This window comes from Amblyraja radiata, chromosome 4 (genome assembly GCF_010909765.2).
Source record: "Amblyraja radiata isolate CabotCenter1 chromosome 4, sAmbRad1.1.pri, whole genome shotgun sequence".
Taxonomy (NCBI): Eukaryota; Metazoa; Chordata; class Chondrichthyes; order Rajiformes; family Rajidae; genus Amblyraja; species Amblyraja radiata.
In genome coordinates this window covers 7382944-7397705 of record NC_045959.1, presented here as the reverse complement: position 1 = coordinate 7397705, position 14762 = coordinate 7382944, and the positions used below count along the sequence as shown (strand labels likewise).

Sequence of the window (14762 nt, the reverse complement as noted above, 5' to 3'; positions counted from 1 at the left end):
TAAGCAGGTGTGAATCACCTGGGACGGAGGCAGTGGCGCCATGATGTACATGTGTACGTGTTCGAACCGCCGGCGTGGCACTGCGCCCAGACTTGTCGATGCACCTTTGATGTCAGGCACGGGATGCACGCCCGGGCCCAGCAAACAACCTGCTTCCGAAGTCCGTGCCACATAGACCTTGGGGCCACCATAGTGATTGTGGCTCAGATGGATGATTGGGCCAGCCCATGGATCACCTCAAAGACGCGACACCGCCAGGTCGCCGGAACGATAGGCCTCGGCTGAACCGCAGATACGTCACAGATGATGGAACCCGAGCGACCCAACGGCACGTTCTCAAGCACCAAGCCAGAAATCGCGGTGCGGTACGCCGGCATCTCATCGGCCGCCTGCTGGGCTGCCGCCAAGGAGGAGTAATCTATTCCTGAGGCTGGGTTAGGCATGGCTGCAAAGCATCCGACCGGACGGGACAAAGCATCCGCCACGAGCATCTGCGACAGCGTTCCACTGTATCTCCCATTGCTTGCCCGTCAGCAACTGGAAAAGTGGCCGCAAAAGTTTGGCAGCTGCTGGAACGAACCAGTGGTAATATGTGATCATCCCTACGAACCCCCGGAGGCCACGTACCGAAACAGGCCGCAATTGCCTCAACCCTGTCCGGCAGACGCACTGCTCCATGCCGTGTCACCTGATGCCCCAGGAAGTTGATGGCCCGAAGACCGAATTGGCCCTTGCCAGGGTTAATTACGAGGCCATGTTCACTGAGGCGCTGGAAGAGTAGACGCAGGTTGGCGCAGTGCTCCCCCCGTGAGCGACTTGCCACGAGGATGTCGTCTAAGTAGACAAACAGGAAGTCGAGCCCATGCACCATGGTGTCCATCAGGCACTGAAAGGCCTGCGCAGCATTCTTAAGGCCGAAGGGCATCCGCAGAAACTCAAACAATCCAAACGGGGTGATAATTGCCGTCTTGGGGACATCCTCCAGTCGCACGGGGATCTGGTGACATCTGGGACCGCAGCCCTCAAGGTCGATTCCAGTTGGAGGCCGCAAGCTCCACGATATTAGGCCTCAGCTCAAACGGAGATAAGAGAAGGAAAAGGTCGCACCCCGTTGAAGAATGAGATTAGAAAAAGTTTCCCCCACCCCCCCCCCCCCACATATACACAACTAAAAATAGACTACAACATACATCTACAAGACAAAAAAGAAAAAAAAAAGAATGACAGACGGACTGTAGTCGAGCCGTAGCTGCTTGGCAGTGCCACCACTTCCGGATTATGCGAACAGTTGGGGATCCAGCAGCAATTGTATTGTGAATATCGACCTCAAGCTGCTGGATTTATAGAAAGATAAGAACAAACCCTTAAAATTAAAATTAACTAAATTAGAGGCAAGACTGTAATTGGTTTGATTAAAAATACTTCCCATAGTTTGTTTCAAATAGAAGTCCTGCCTGTAGGGAAATATGGACTGAACCCAGCTGAAATCATTATGATAGACCCACAAGAATACCATAGCATAAAATCAAAATGTAATGAAAATAATCCATCTCCCTCATGTGACTGCGGAGATAACCACCACATTCTAGCCTTGACTTTAGTGTTGAGAGACTTAGAGTTGTGAGAGGCCTTTTGTTGAAGATAGAAACAAGGAATGGATGGGTACATCTCCACCACTGTAAGAGTATAAGTGGAAATAGGAACTGCTAACTTACTTTATTGTTATTGTAAATTGTTACATGGTTATATGGTTATTTATTGCAGGTTCACTTTGACATTTTATACTCTAGTATGGATCAAGCACAGATGAATTATCAAGATGGATGGAAGGGATTTGTTCCCATGAAAACTCGGGAAGTGAAGACTCATCGGACGGAAATCATGAAGCTACACCCATGCAAACTCGGGAAGCTTGGTGAAATTCTGGGAAAATATATCCGCATCTTTTTTGTTAAGATATCTGTTATAATAAAGCCGCCACTGTTGTACTTTGATTATCATTAATGATGGGTTTAGATTGGCTAATGCATGCTAGCCAATCATAGTGATTGTTAGTAGTAGCTCCGCCTAGTACGAGCTTTATAATATCAAGAGCTCGCATACGCCATTCAGTAGATATAGCAGCTCGGAGCTGTAACGTACTGTCAATCCTATGCTGTAAGTGATTTAATAAATATGTGTTGTATCTTAATGTGTGTTCAGGTCACATCATTACATGGTGTCAGAAATGGGATTCAAACCCACGCATCCAATTGGAGACCACAATTTATCAGCGGCCTGAATTACATGGCTCCATGCTGTCGATTTTGTTATTTAAGGGATGAGTTAGTACGAGATAAGCTGGTGGGTGGAATGCTTGATAGCAGGCTGCGAGCTGAGCTTCTCTGAATCACTGAATTGACCCTTGACCAAGCAGAACATGCTTGCCATATTTCCGAGATAATGTCTCCCCACTCTGACCCAGTGCCTTTCAGTCAACATGGCGTTAATCTTACAGACTTCTCCTCTCACAAACCCCCTGACGGGTCTACGGTCGTGATTTGGCTGAACATGACGCTAATCTGAAGAGAGTATTTGACCGTGCCTAGATATTCAGCTTAAACTCAATCCACTAAAGTGCAGGTTTCGAGTCCCAGAAGTCACTTACGTCGGACATGTTTTTACCAGCAACGGTCTTAGACCAGATCCGCTGAAAACCGCAGCTATCAACGAACTGCCGGTTCCTACTGATGTTGTGAGTTTACAATGATTCCTCGGTATTGTTAACTACCTGGGAAAATTCATTCCCAACCTCAGCGACATATCGCCCCCCCCTGCGAGAACTGACACACAAGGACGCGGCATGGTCCTGGTACCCGCAGCACCAAAGGGCCTTTGACGCTCTCCAACTACAGCTGGCTAGCGCACCTACACTCTCCTATTTCGATCTGGAGTTACCGGTAATGCTCACCTGCGATGCATCCCAGTACGGGTTAGGCGCAGCGTGCCTGCAGGCCACTACTGATGGCGATTTCAAGCCCATGTCATATGCATCCCGTACGCTAAATGACACTGAACAGCGCTACGCCCAGATCAAAAAGGACCTGCTAGCAGTGGTTTTCGCCTGCATTAAATTCAAGGACTTTATCGTTGGTAAAACCGTGACCATCGAGACTGACCAACAGCCTCTAGTCACCATTTTAAACAAACTGATCCATGCTGCCCCAGCACAACTACAGAGAATGATGATGCAACTGCAGCAATTTGATTTCAACATCGCCTACAAGAAGACTAAAGACGTACAGAGCAGACACGTTATCCGGAGCCCTGCGCAGAACCAACGAGCAACAACTCTCCGAAAAGGACCAATTCTCGGTCATGAAGGTATTGTTTGTGCCAACGAATCGTTTAAGCAGCCTAGCTGAACACACGGCTGCTGATGAGACTTTACAACTGCTGTCTACAGTCATCCGGCGCAGTTGGCCCGACAAACAGTCCAACACTCCGCTTGAAATACGTCCCTACTTCCTGGTTCGTGACAAGCTAGTGCTACCGGACGGAATCATAGTCAAGGGCCACAAGGCAGTGGTTCCAGCCACCCTATGGGACGAATACTATAACGACATCCACAGGGGCCACCCCGGCGTGGAGGCAACCCTCCAAAGGGCATAAAGCATGTTTTACTGGCCCAGTATGACCAAATATATATGCAAAATAACCGAAACGTGCGCTGTCTGATGCCACATCAGCAGAAGCAGCCCCTACTGCCACAATGTCCCTCCTCGCCCATGGTCCTCATTAGCCACTGACATCTTCGAGTGGCACGGGAAACACTATCTGGTTCTTGTTGACTCCTACTCGGGCTGGTTCAAAATAGACCTACTGCAAACCATTTCTTCAGAGGCAGTGATTGAGAAGCTGCAATGGCACCTCTCTGTGCATGGCTCTCCTGCTCATATTCAGTCTGACAACGGCAGACAGTTCACCAGCCAAGCCTTTAAAAACTTTGCTAAACGATGGAACTTTCAACACGTTACCAGCAGTCCCGAGTTCCCGCAGTCCAATGGACTCGCCGAACACACTGTTCGGAGAACAAAACAACTCATGGAATTATCTTACCTTGCAAATCTGATGTATACCTGAACTTACTCAATCTACGAAACATTGCACGGGATCCCATACTAGGTTCTCCTGCCCAACGACTGATGTCTCGCCAAACCCGTGCTCCCCTGCCTGTTTCCCAGCAGCTGTTGCAGCCACAAGTTCGTTCCCTGCCTGCGGTTGAGAAACAAATGCAAATCAAACGTGACACGCAGAAGCGGTTTTTCGACAAGTCCAGCAAGCCACTTAAACCTCTTGCGTGTGGACAAATGATTCGTCTGCAAACCGACAAGGGTCATGCACGCCTGGGACACATCCACGGCCCTGTCAAAGAACCACGTTCATATCTGGTCGAAGTAGACGGTGTCATCTACAGACGCAACCATCAACATATTCATCCTGTGAAGGAACGGCGTCCTGCGATTCCCTATCCTGATGCCCCACGTCTCATGCTCACTCCCACAGTCGGTCCTATTTCCCGAACTCCAACCGTTGTTCCTACCGCTGTCTCCCTGCGTCGTTTGGCGCCTGGCTCGTCTAATTCGTCTCCCACTGTGCCTGTCGTGTCGCCGGTTCCTCCCCGATCTTTTCTCCCACGAAAGGAGGTGAAGCGGTCTCCTACCACACGAGGGTCGGACGGGTTTTTAGGCCACCCATTAGATATGGCGATTTTGTATAACTTTGCTAGTATGTTCTTAATATTCCGCTTATATTGCTTAGCTACCAGTGTTTCTTTATTTCCACAAGAAGAGATGTAGATTGGCTATTGCATGCTAGTCAATCATAGTGTTTGTTAGTAGTAGCTCCGCCTAGTACGTGCTTTATATTATCATGAGCTCGCATAGGCCAGTCAGGAGATGTCGTAGCTCGGAGCTGAAACATACAGCAGATCCTATGCTGTAAGTGATTTAATAAATATGTGTTGTATCTTAATGCGTGTTCAGGTCACATCATTACAATGGGTTATCATTTTGATAAAATGGATGAATGTTAATATTGGACAAAATAGAGATATATTAAATTGAGGATATTTTGCATCTGCAAGGTCTGCTTGGTCAATATCTGTGTAAATCTGCAAGCTGCGAGCTGGTGCCAAGAAGTCTAAGTCCTGGATTGAAATATGAGATAAGGTGAGGTCCAGATGTCCTCTCCATTGTTAAAATGTATGAGGACTGCAGAGAAACACAGAGGTGTTGCAGATGCATTAGCAGGATTGGCTGGCTGCAGAACGATTGAAAATACTGTTAATAATGTTAAAAGGCGTTTGTTTTACTGTTTGATGATTGGCTGAAGTGTGAAGCCTTGTTTGAATTCTTTAAACTCCCCAGAAGCATGATGTATTATTTGGGTCAACAGACTTCTTTCCAGAAGGTTCTGTAGAATCTTTGTAATGGGGTGCTTTGTAGTTCGGTTGGGGAACTGTCAATAACACTTTAATGTAATCGATATCTGTGATTGTCTTTTATTAGTAAGCCAGATGCTGCTGGAGCCATTGAGTTATTCCAGCAATTTGTGTTCAATGCAAGATTCCATCATCTGCTGATCCTTGTTTCTCCATCATATAGAGTTCAGCAGCTATTGGTAAAAATTGCAGTAAAACAATTCTGGTCCCACTGTAGACTGCAATGAAGCATGAATATGTGCTGAGATGATAATAAACGTAAAATTTACACAAGTATTATCCACAATTCAAATCCATCAGCACCGTTACAGTATATCAGGGGAAGAACAATATTGCAAGCTTGTAAGCAGAATTTAAATTTTCCAGCACATAAACTTTCACAAATGTTTCTTTAAGCCAGCGCTAAACATTGTTATTAACATTCAAGTCAAGAATTGTTGTCAATCTTAGCTATGCACCAGTATAGAATCATAGCAATGAACCCCTCCATGTATCAGTAGAAGGTAATTTAGGAGAACATTTGATTGTACACTAGTAAAGGAGGTTATGTTGCACTTTATCAGGAATGAGCCAGAAGATGAGGTTGAGATTGAGAGTTATATATATGATTGATTCATGTATTTTCTATGTCAGTGAGTTTCTGCAAACAATAAAATATCTTGCTGAAAGTGATATTGATTATTACTTCACAAATAATGTGGTATCTAAGGAAAAGTATTTTGCTGATCTAAACAAAATGATGTCTAAATGCATCTTTACTTGCTACCTCAAGGAGAATCTATACACATTTATAAAGAGGAAATGAGGATGGAAAGAGCATTCAGTCAAAAGGTGATTTGGCCGCTGGAAGTGAAGTAACAGTGCAATTACAATCTTTCAAAAGGTGTATCTGCCTTTGTTGAATACTAATGAATAAAGCAGATAGCAGAACAAGGATCCTCACGGCCCCAGAAAAAAATCTTCTCATTTATCCATCTTTCCTTATTATTGTAATGCACTTTCTTTCGCCACATTACAATATTCTCCAGACTAATTAAAGCAAAACATTAAACCATAGAAATGATTTCTACTAGTGCAGGTACTAAAGCAACTAATCTCTATACAAAAGAACACTGATGGATTTAGACAATAGACAATAGCCAAAGGTGCAGGAGTAGGCCATTCGGCCCATCGAGCCAGCACCGCCATTCAATGTGATCATGGCTGATCATCCATAATCAGTACCCCGTTCCTGCCTTCTCCCCATATCCCCTGACTCCGCTATCTTTAAGAGCCCTATCTAGTCCTCTCTTGAAAGTATCCAGAGAACCAGCCTCCACCGCCCTCTGAGGCAGAGAATTCCACACTCACAACTCTCTGTGAGATAAAGTGTTTCCTCGTCTCCGTTCTAAATGGCATATCCCTTATTCTTAAACTGTGGCCCCTGGTTCTGGACTCCCCCAACATCGGGAACATGTTTCCTGCCTCTAGCATGTCCAAACCCTTAATAATCTTATAAGTTTCAATAAGATGCCCTCTCATCCTTCTAAACTCTAGAGTGTACAAGCCCAGCCGCTCCATTCTCTCAGCATATGACAATCCTGCCATCCCGGGAATTAACCTTGTAAACCTACGCTGCACTCCCTCAATAGCAAGATGTCCTTCCTCAAATTAGTGGACCAAAACTGCACACAATACTCCAGGTGTGGTCTCACTAGGGCTCTGTACAACTAAAGAAGGACCTCTTTGCTCCTATACTCGACTCCTCTTGTTATAAAGCCCAACATGCCATTCACTGCCTGCTGTACCTGCATGCTTACTTTCATAGACTGATGTACAAGGACCCCAAGATCCCGTTCTATTTCCCCTTTTCCCAACTTGACGCCATTCAGATAGTAATCTGCCTTCCTGTTTTTTATACCAAAGTGGATAACCTCACATTTCTACACAATAAACTTAATCTGCCATGCATCTGCCCACTCCCCCAACCTGTCCAAGTCACCCTGCATTCTCATAGCATCTTCCTCATAGTTCACAATGCCACCCAGCTTTATAACCATATAACAATTACAGCACGGAAACAGACCATCTCGACCCTTCTAGTCCGTGCCGAACACATATTCTCCCCTAGTCCCATATACCTGCGCTCAGACCATAACCCTCCATTCCTTTCCCGTCCATATAACTATCCAATTCATTTTTAAATGATAAAATCCAACCTGCCTCCACCACCTTCACTGGAAGCTCATTCCACACAGCCACCACTCTCTGAGTAAAGAAGTTCCCCCTCATGTTACCCCTAAACTTCTGTCCCTTAATTCTCAAGTCATGTCCCCTTGTTTGAAACTTCCCTACTCTCAGTGGGAAAAGCTTATCCACGTCAACTCTGTCTATCCCTCTCATCATTTTAAAGACCTCTATCAAGTCCCCCCTTAACCTTCTGCGCTCCAAAGAATAAAGCCCTAACTTGTTCAACCTTTCTCTGTAACTTAGTTGCTGAAACCCAGGCAACATTCTAGTAAATCTCCTCTGTACTCTCTCTATTTGTGTCATCTGCAAATTTACTAATGTTACTTTGAATCCTTCATCCAAATCATTGATGTATATTGTAAATAGCTGCAGTCCCAGCACAAAGCCTTGCAGTACCCCACTAGTCACTGCCTGCCATTCTGAAAGGGACCCATTAATCCCTACTCTTTGTTTCCTGTCTGTCAACCACTTCTCTATCCATGTCAGCACTCTACCCCCAATACCATGTGCCCTAATTTTGCGCACTAATCTCCTATGTGGGACATTATCAAATACTTTTTGAAAGTCCAGGTACACTACATCCTCTGGCTATCCATTTTCCTAATTACATCCTCAACAAAATCCAGAAGATTTGTCAAGCATGATTTCCCCTTCGTAAATCCATGCTGACTTGGACCGATCCTGTTACTGCTATCCAAATGTGCGGCTTTTTCATCCTTTAATATTGACTCCAGCAGCTTCCCCACCACCGATGTCAGGCTAATTGGTCTATAATTCCTTATTTTCTCTCTCCCACCTTTCTAAAAAAGTGGGATAACATTAGCTACCATCCAATCCACAGGAATTGATCCCGAGTCTATGGAACATTGGAAAACTATCACCAATGCATCCACACTTTTTAGAGCCACTTCCTTAAGTACCCTGGGATACAGCCCTGGGGATTTTTCAGCCTTCAGACCCATCAGTCTACCCAACACCATTTCCTCCCTAATGTGGATTTCCTTCAGTACCTCCGTCACCCCAGATCCTCTGGCCACTACTATATCAGGAAGATTGTTTGTGTCCTCCTTAGTGAAGACAGATCCAAAGTACCTGTTCAACCCATCTGCCATTTTCTTGTTCCCCATAATAAATTCACTTTTTCAGTCTTCAAGGGTCCAACTTTGGTCTTATCTAATTTTTTCCTCTTCATATACCTAAAGAAGCTTTTACTATCCTCTTTTATATTCTTGGCTAGCTTACCTTCGTACCTCATCTTTTCTGCCCATATTGTATTTTTAGTTATCTTCTGTTGCTCTTTAAACATTACCCAATCCTCTTGCTTCCCGCTCATCTTTGCTACGTTGTACTTCTTCTCTTTAATTTTTATACTGTCTCTGACGTCCCTTGTCAGCCACGGTTCCCCCTTTCTCCCCTTGGAATCTTTCTTCTTCCTAGGAATGAACTGATCCTGCACCTTCTGTGTTATTCCTAGAAATACCTGCCATTTTTGTTCCACTGTCATCCCTGCTAGTGTATCTTTCCAGTCAACTTTGGCCAGCTCCTCCCTCATGGCCCCATAGTCCCCTTTATTCAACTGCAACACTGACACCTCCGATCTACCCATCTCCCTCTCCAATTCCAGATTAAACCTGACCATGTTATGATCAATACCTCCTAAGGGCTCATTAACCTCAAGTTCCTTTATCAAAGTTCATTACATTACATAACACTAAATCCAGAATTGCCTTCTCCCTGGTACGCTTCAATACAAGCAGCTCTAAGAATCCAGCACAAAGGCACTCTACAAAGTCCCTTTATTGTGGTCCTGTATGAACCTGATTTTCACAGTCTACCTGCATGTTGAAATCTCCCATACCAACCACAGCATTACCTTTGCTACATGCCAATTTAAACTCCAGATTCAACTTTGCACCATCCGTCCAAGCTCCTGTTTGGGGGCATGTAGAAAAGTCCCATTTGGGTCTTACAATTTACCCTTACATTCTCTTAGTTCTATCCATACTAACTCCACATCTCCTGTTTCAATGTCACCCCTTGCAAGGGACTGAATTTAATTCCTCACCAACAGAGCTACCCCACCCCCTCTGCCCACCTGTCTGTCTTTTCGATAGGTGGTATACCCTTGAATATTCAGTTCCCAGCCCTGGCCCTCTTGCAGCCATGTCTCTGTAATTCCCACAACATCATACTTGCCAATTTCTAACTGAGCCTCAAGCTCGTCCACTTTATTTCTTATACTTTGCGCATTTATATACAACACTTTGACCTCCGTATTCACATCCCCTCTCGCACCGCTCGCAATTGGTCCTGACCTTACTCTCTTATCCCTTCTCGAACTTTCCTTCCCTTTAATTCGAGAATCTTTTGTAATTTTTCCTGTACTCACTTCCCCTTCAACTCCATCTTTATATTGATCTTTATACTCCCAATTTGTCAATCCCTTCCCCCCACTATTTAGGTTTAGACATGGTATATTTAATAGATACAGAATGCTGGAGTAACTCTACATTTCCTTAAGGGCCTGTCCCACTTGGGCGTCGTTTGCATGTCATCTACGTGACATAATTTACACGTCACGATGCACGGCGAGCGCGTCGTATCGCGTACGTGATGCGCGCATGCCGTGCATTACGCGTGCATGGTGCGTGGTGACATAGGCAGTGACGCGTGGTCGTGCACGGCGCCCCAGGATTTTGGGATTCACAACATTTTTGCACGCCACCTACATGACGCGCAAATGACGCACAAGTGGGACAGGCCCTTAACCATTATCTGCTTTGATCTGTTTTCACACCTCACCCTTGCATATCTCTAGAGTCTCTCTCCCTTGGCTCTCAGTCTGGAGAAGAGTCTCGATCTGAAACATCGCCCAACACTTCTCTCCAGAGATGCAGCCCATCTCCTGCTGTGTTACTCCAGCATTTTGTGTCTATCCTTGTTGTATAACCAGCATCTGTAGTTCCTTCCTATTGAATATTTAAAGTATTGTTTATTTCCCTGATGCCTGTATCCTTATTTGTAGGACAAGAAATTCTATTGTTATGTGCAAAATATTTATGTTCTGAGCAACAGAACATCTCCCAATATTTATATGCAAACTCCAACCGTACATTGTACAGGTAAACCATTGTACAGGTAAACATTCAAACAACACAGCTCTAGATGCCAGGCGCCGACTGAACCAGAGGTGAAGGCCTATTTCTGTGTAAATTTTAAAGAGCCTGGTCTAGTTGAGTCAAACAACCACCAGATTCCTCAGGAACCATTCTGAGGTTGACCCACTGTCTCATATCATGAGTAGAGTATAACTGCAAGTGGTTGAGTGCTCCAACTAAGATCTCTGCCATTGATACAGACCTTTTGCAGCTAGGATTGCCAACTTTCTCACTCCCAAATAATGGACAATATGTCAAAACAAGGGTCAAATTCCCGACGGCAATTTGTTGACCGACTTAGCCATGGCTGGGTTAATGATGAGTTGGCCCGGGTGCTGGACTGCACACAAAGCCCGGCGGGCCAGCTGAGGAGTTTTGGCCCGAGCGCAGGACATTGCACGCGACATCGCACGTAAAGTCCGGCGCCCCATCCAACTCATGAACCGACGATCGGTCATGAGAAGGAGGGGTGGTGGTATCGGCGGGAAGCACAGGTCCGAAGGTCAGATATCTGGCCAGGCTGTCGACTGACGGGGCCACGGCTAGGCGCTGCTGCTGCATGGGATGCACTAGGTCAGGACGGGCGAGATGGGGCCAGACGAAGCGGTCTAACCCGGCAGTCCCATCATCCCGAGTAGTAGCAGTCAAATACGGGACAAGGGCGGGCCTGTATGGGACTATCCAATTTAGCTCAATATACGGGATATCCCGGCTAATACAGGACAGTTGTCAACCCTATTTGCATCACAATGTGCCGTCATCGGAACATGCATAGCTCAACCCTGTTATCATTATACTTGTCGAAAGGTCTGCTGTACATGGTCCCATTTAAGAATCACTGCATTAGAGATTCATTTTGTAGCATGGGAACATTTAATCAATTTTCAGCTTTTCATGTGATTTTGAGTCAAACTTTCATCCTCCTCATAGGCTCCAAAGCCACACTCAGCAAAATCAATAACCCCACTCTCACCATCGACAGCACCACTGTCTCCCCATCTCCCCAGGCCCGCAACCTTGGCGTGATCTTTGATTCCACCCTCTCCCTTGAGCCTCACATCCGCCATGTCATTAAAACCTCCTTCTTTCATCTCCGCAACATCACCAAACTCAGACCCTCTCTCACACCTCCCGCTGCTGAAAGACTCATCCATGCCTTCATCTCCTCCCGACTGGACAATTGCAACTCACTTCTCCTTGGTATCAGCTCCACCTACATCAACCGACTCCAACTGGTCCAGAACGCAGCCGCCCAACTCATCACCCACACCAAATCCTGGCATCACATCACTCCAGTCCTCAAACTACTTCACTGGCTTCCCATCTCCCACCGGATCACCTACAAAATCCTGATCCTCACCTACAAAGCCCTCCACCATCTGGCCCCCCCATATCTCACTTACCTCCTCTCCCCCTACCAACCCTCACGGTCCCTCAGATCCACATCAGCCAGTCTCCTCTCCATCCACAAGTCCAACCTCCGCAGTTTAGGGGACAGAGCCTTCTCCAGGGCAGCTCCCAGGCTCTGGAACTCCCTCCCCCAACTGATCCGCAATTCCGTGTCCCTCACCATCTTCCAGTCCCGCCTCAAGACCCATCTCTTCACCTCTGCCTATCCTTAGCCCCACATCCCCCTCCCTTTTCATCTGTGCATTAATTGCCTTATTATTGTGTTTTGTATTGAATTCTGTCTTTACTTTGTGTACTAGTCATGTCTCTACTATTTATTTCATTCCCCTTACATGTTTTTCCTCTACCTGCAAAATTTTTGTAAGGTGTCCTTGAGACTCTTGAAAGGCACCCATAAATAAAATGTATTATTATTATTATTATATGCAAAAGACCAGGGATTCACATTCCCCTCTCCCAGAATGAATTGTAGATTATACACGTTGGAATAACTTACTATGGCTTTCATTTCCTCTCAAAAACCTGCTTCGGACCTCATTTGCATTCTACATGACAAATAGTTTCTATCCTGTCAAATCTTGTGCAACACAACAGAGCAGCTAGTATGGCTGCTGTCTCACAGCTTGGGTTCAATTGCCATCTCTGGTGCTATTTGTGTGGCGTTTGCACATTCTGTGTGTGACCACAAGGACACTTCAATTGACTCCAGGTGTAGTCACATGAAGCTGGGTAAAAAGAACACAATAATATTTGTGATCAAGAACAGGAAGGTAAGACGCTCATCACATTCTCAATTGCTTCCCATTGTGCTTGACCTGGTTCCTTCCATTTCCCACTACATGCCAAGAACATGTGGGTTGGGATGTTAAGTGACCACTGTAAATTCATCCCTGGGGTAGAATCTTGTGGGAGTTGATGGATATGAGGAGAATGCAACAGAGTTGGTGTAGGATTACTTTAAATGGGCATCTGATCATTGTGGACTTGCCGAGGCAAGCTATGTATATCAGCACTATAGTTCTCTGGCATTACGTCCCTGACTCTGACTCCATGAAATCTTCCAGAGATTCCCTTTACCACTGTGATTCCTAATCTGAAGAAAGACATTCTTGTTATAGAAACATTCTTGCCATAGAGGGAGTACAGAGAAGGTTCACCAGACTGATTCCTGGGATGTCAGGACTTTCATATGAAGAAAGACTGGATAGGCTCGGCTTGTACTCGCTAGAATTTAGAAGATTGAGGGGGGATCTTATAGAAACTTACAACATTCTTAAGGGGTTGGACAGGCTAGATGCAGGAAGATTGTTCCCGATGTTGGGGAAGTCCAGAACAAGGGGTCACAGTTTAAGGATAAGGGGGAAACCTTTTAGGACCGAGATGAGAAAAACATTTTTTACACAGAGAGTGGTGAATCTCTGGAATTCTCTGCCACAATATGTAGTTGAGGCCTGTTCATTGGCTATATTTAAGAGGGAGTTAGATGTGGCTAAAGGGATCAGGGGGTATGGAGAGAAGGCAGGTACAGTATACTGTTGGATGATCAGCCTTGATCATATTGAATGGCGGTGCAGGGTCGAAGGGCCGAATGGCCTCCTCCTGCACCTATTTTCTGTGTTTCTAACTAAGTTTTCTCCAGATTTTCGTTTTGATGATGAGTCAGCTAGTTAGAAATTCAACCTGCTCCAAAGTATAAGATAGCATTTAAAATTACGAAGACATGTGTGTGTTTGCTGGGAAGCCAGGAACATTCTAGCCCATTGTCTGAAATGTGATAGGGGAGAATAGAAGAAAGCAAATGACAGTGGCTCTGACATTTAATGAAGATCTTAGCTCAAAGCATTTCCAATACCTTTCACAGACGAAGAAATGAATAGTTGGGTAACAATGTAGAAATCTAGCTGATGAATTGGTTCCCCTTGTTAAAATGAGACCAATTAATTCCCAGCAAACCAATCAAGCATGAACTATTAGCCATGGTGCAAAAGCAAAAGCTCCTCAATAATCCTTCAATGATTCTAAGAATAGTCAAATAAAGCTGGACAGAAATTGTTCTAGCCAGGGATGGGAAGGTAAGATACTCATAATGTTCACAATTCCTTCCTTGCCCTACATAGAAGTGGACAGCCAAACCCCTCAAAGAGCAGCAGCTGAAAGACAGATTTGACTCAAGAGCACGCAGTGCTGTGTTTAGATGCTCATCTCGTACCCTGCACAGCTTAACTCCCAAACATGAAACACCAACGTTATGTCTATCAACATGATATAGAAACATAGAAACATAGAAAATAGGTGCAGGAGTAGGCCATTCGGCCCTTCGAGCCTGCACCGCCATTCAATATGATCATGGCTGATCATCCAACTCAGTATCCTGTACCTGCCTTCTCTCCATACCCCCTGATCCCTTTAGCCACAAGGGCCACATCTAACTCCCTCTTAAGTTTTGAACTTGAACTTTGAACTTGAACTTAAATATAGCCAAT

General features: G+C 45.3%; 1 long non-coding RNA gene across 1 annotated transcript; it reads left to right on the top strand.

Moving 5' to 3' along the window:
* The first annotated feature begins 2110 nt into the window (after positions 1-2110).
* LOC116971804 lies at positions 2111-5000 on the top strand. The gene is made up of 3 exons (XR_004411627.1): positions 2111-2143; positions 3562-3564; positions 4985-5000. It is a non-coding gene; the product is annotated as an uncharacterized LOC116971804 (long non-coding RNA).
* Positions 5001-14762: the final 9762 nt, after the last annotated feature.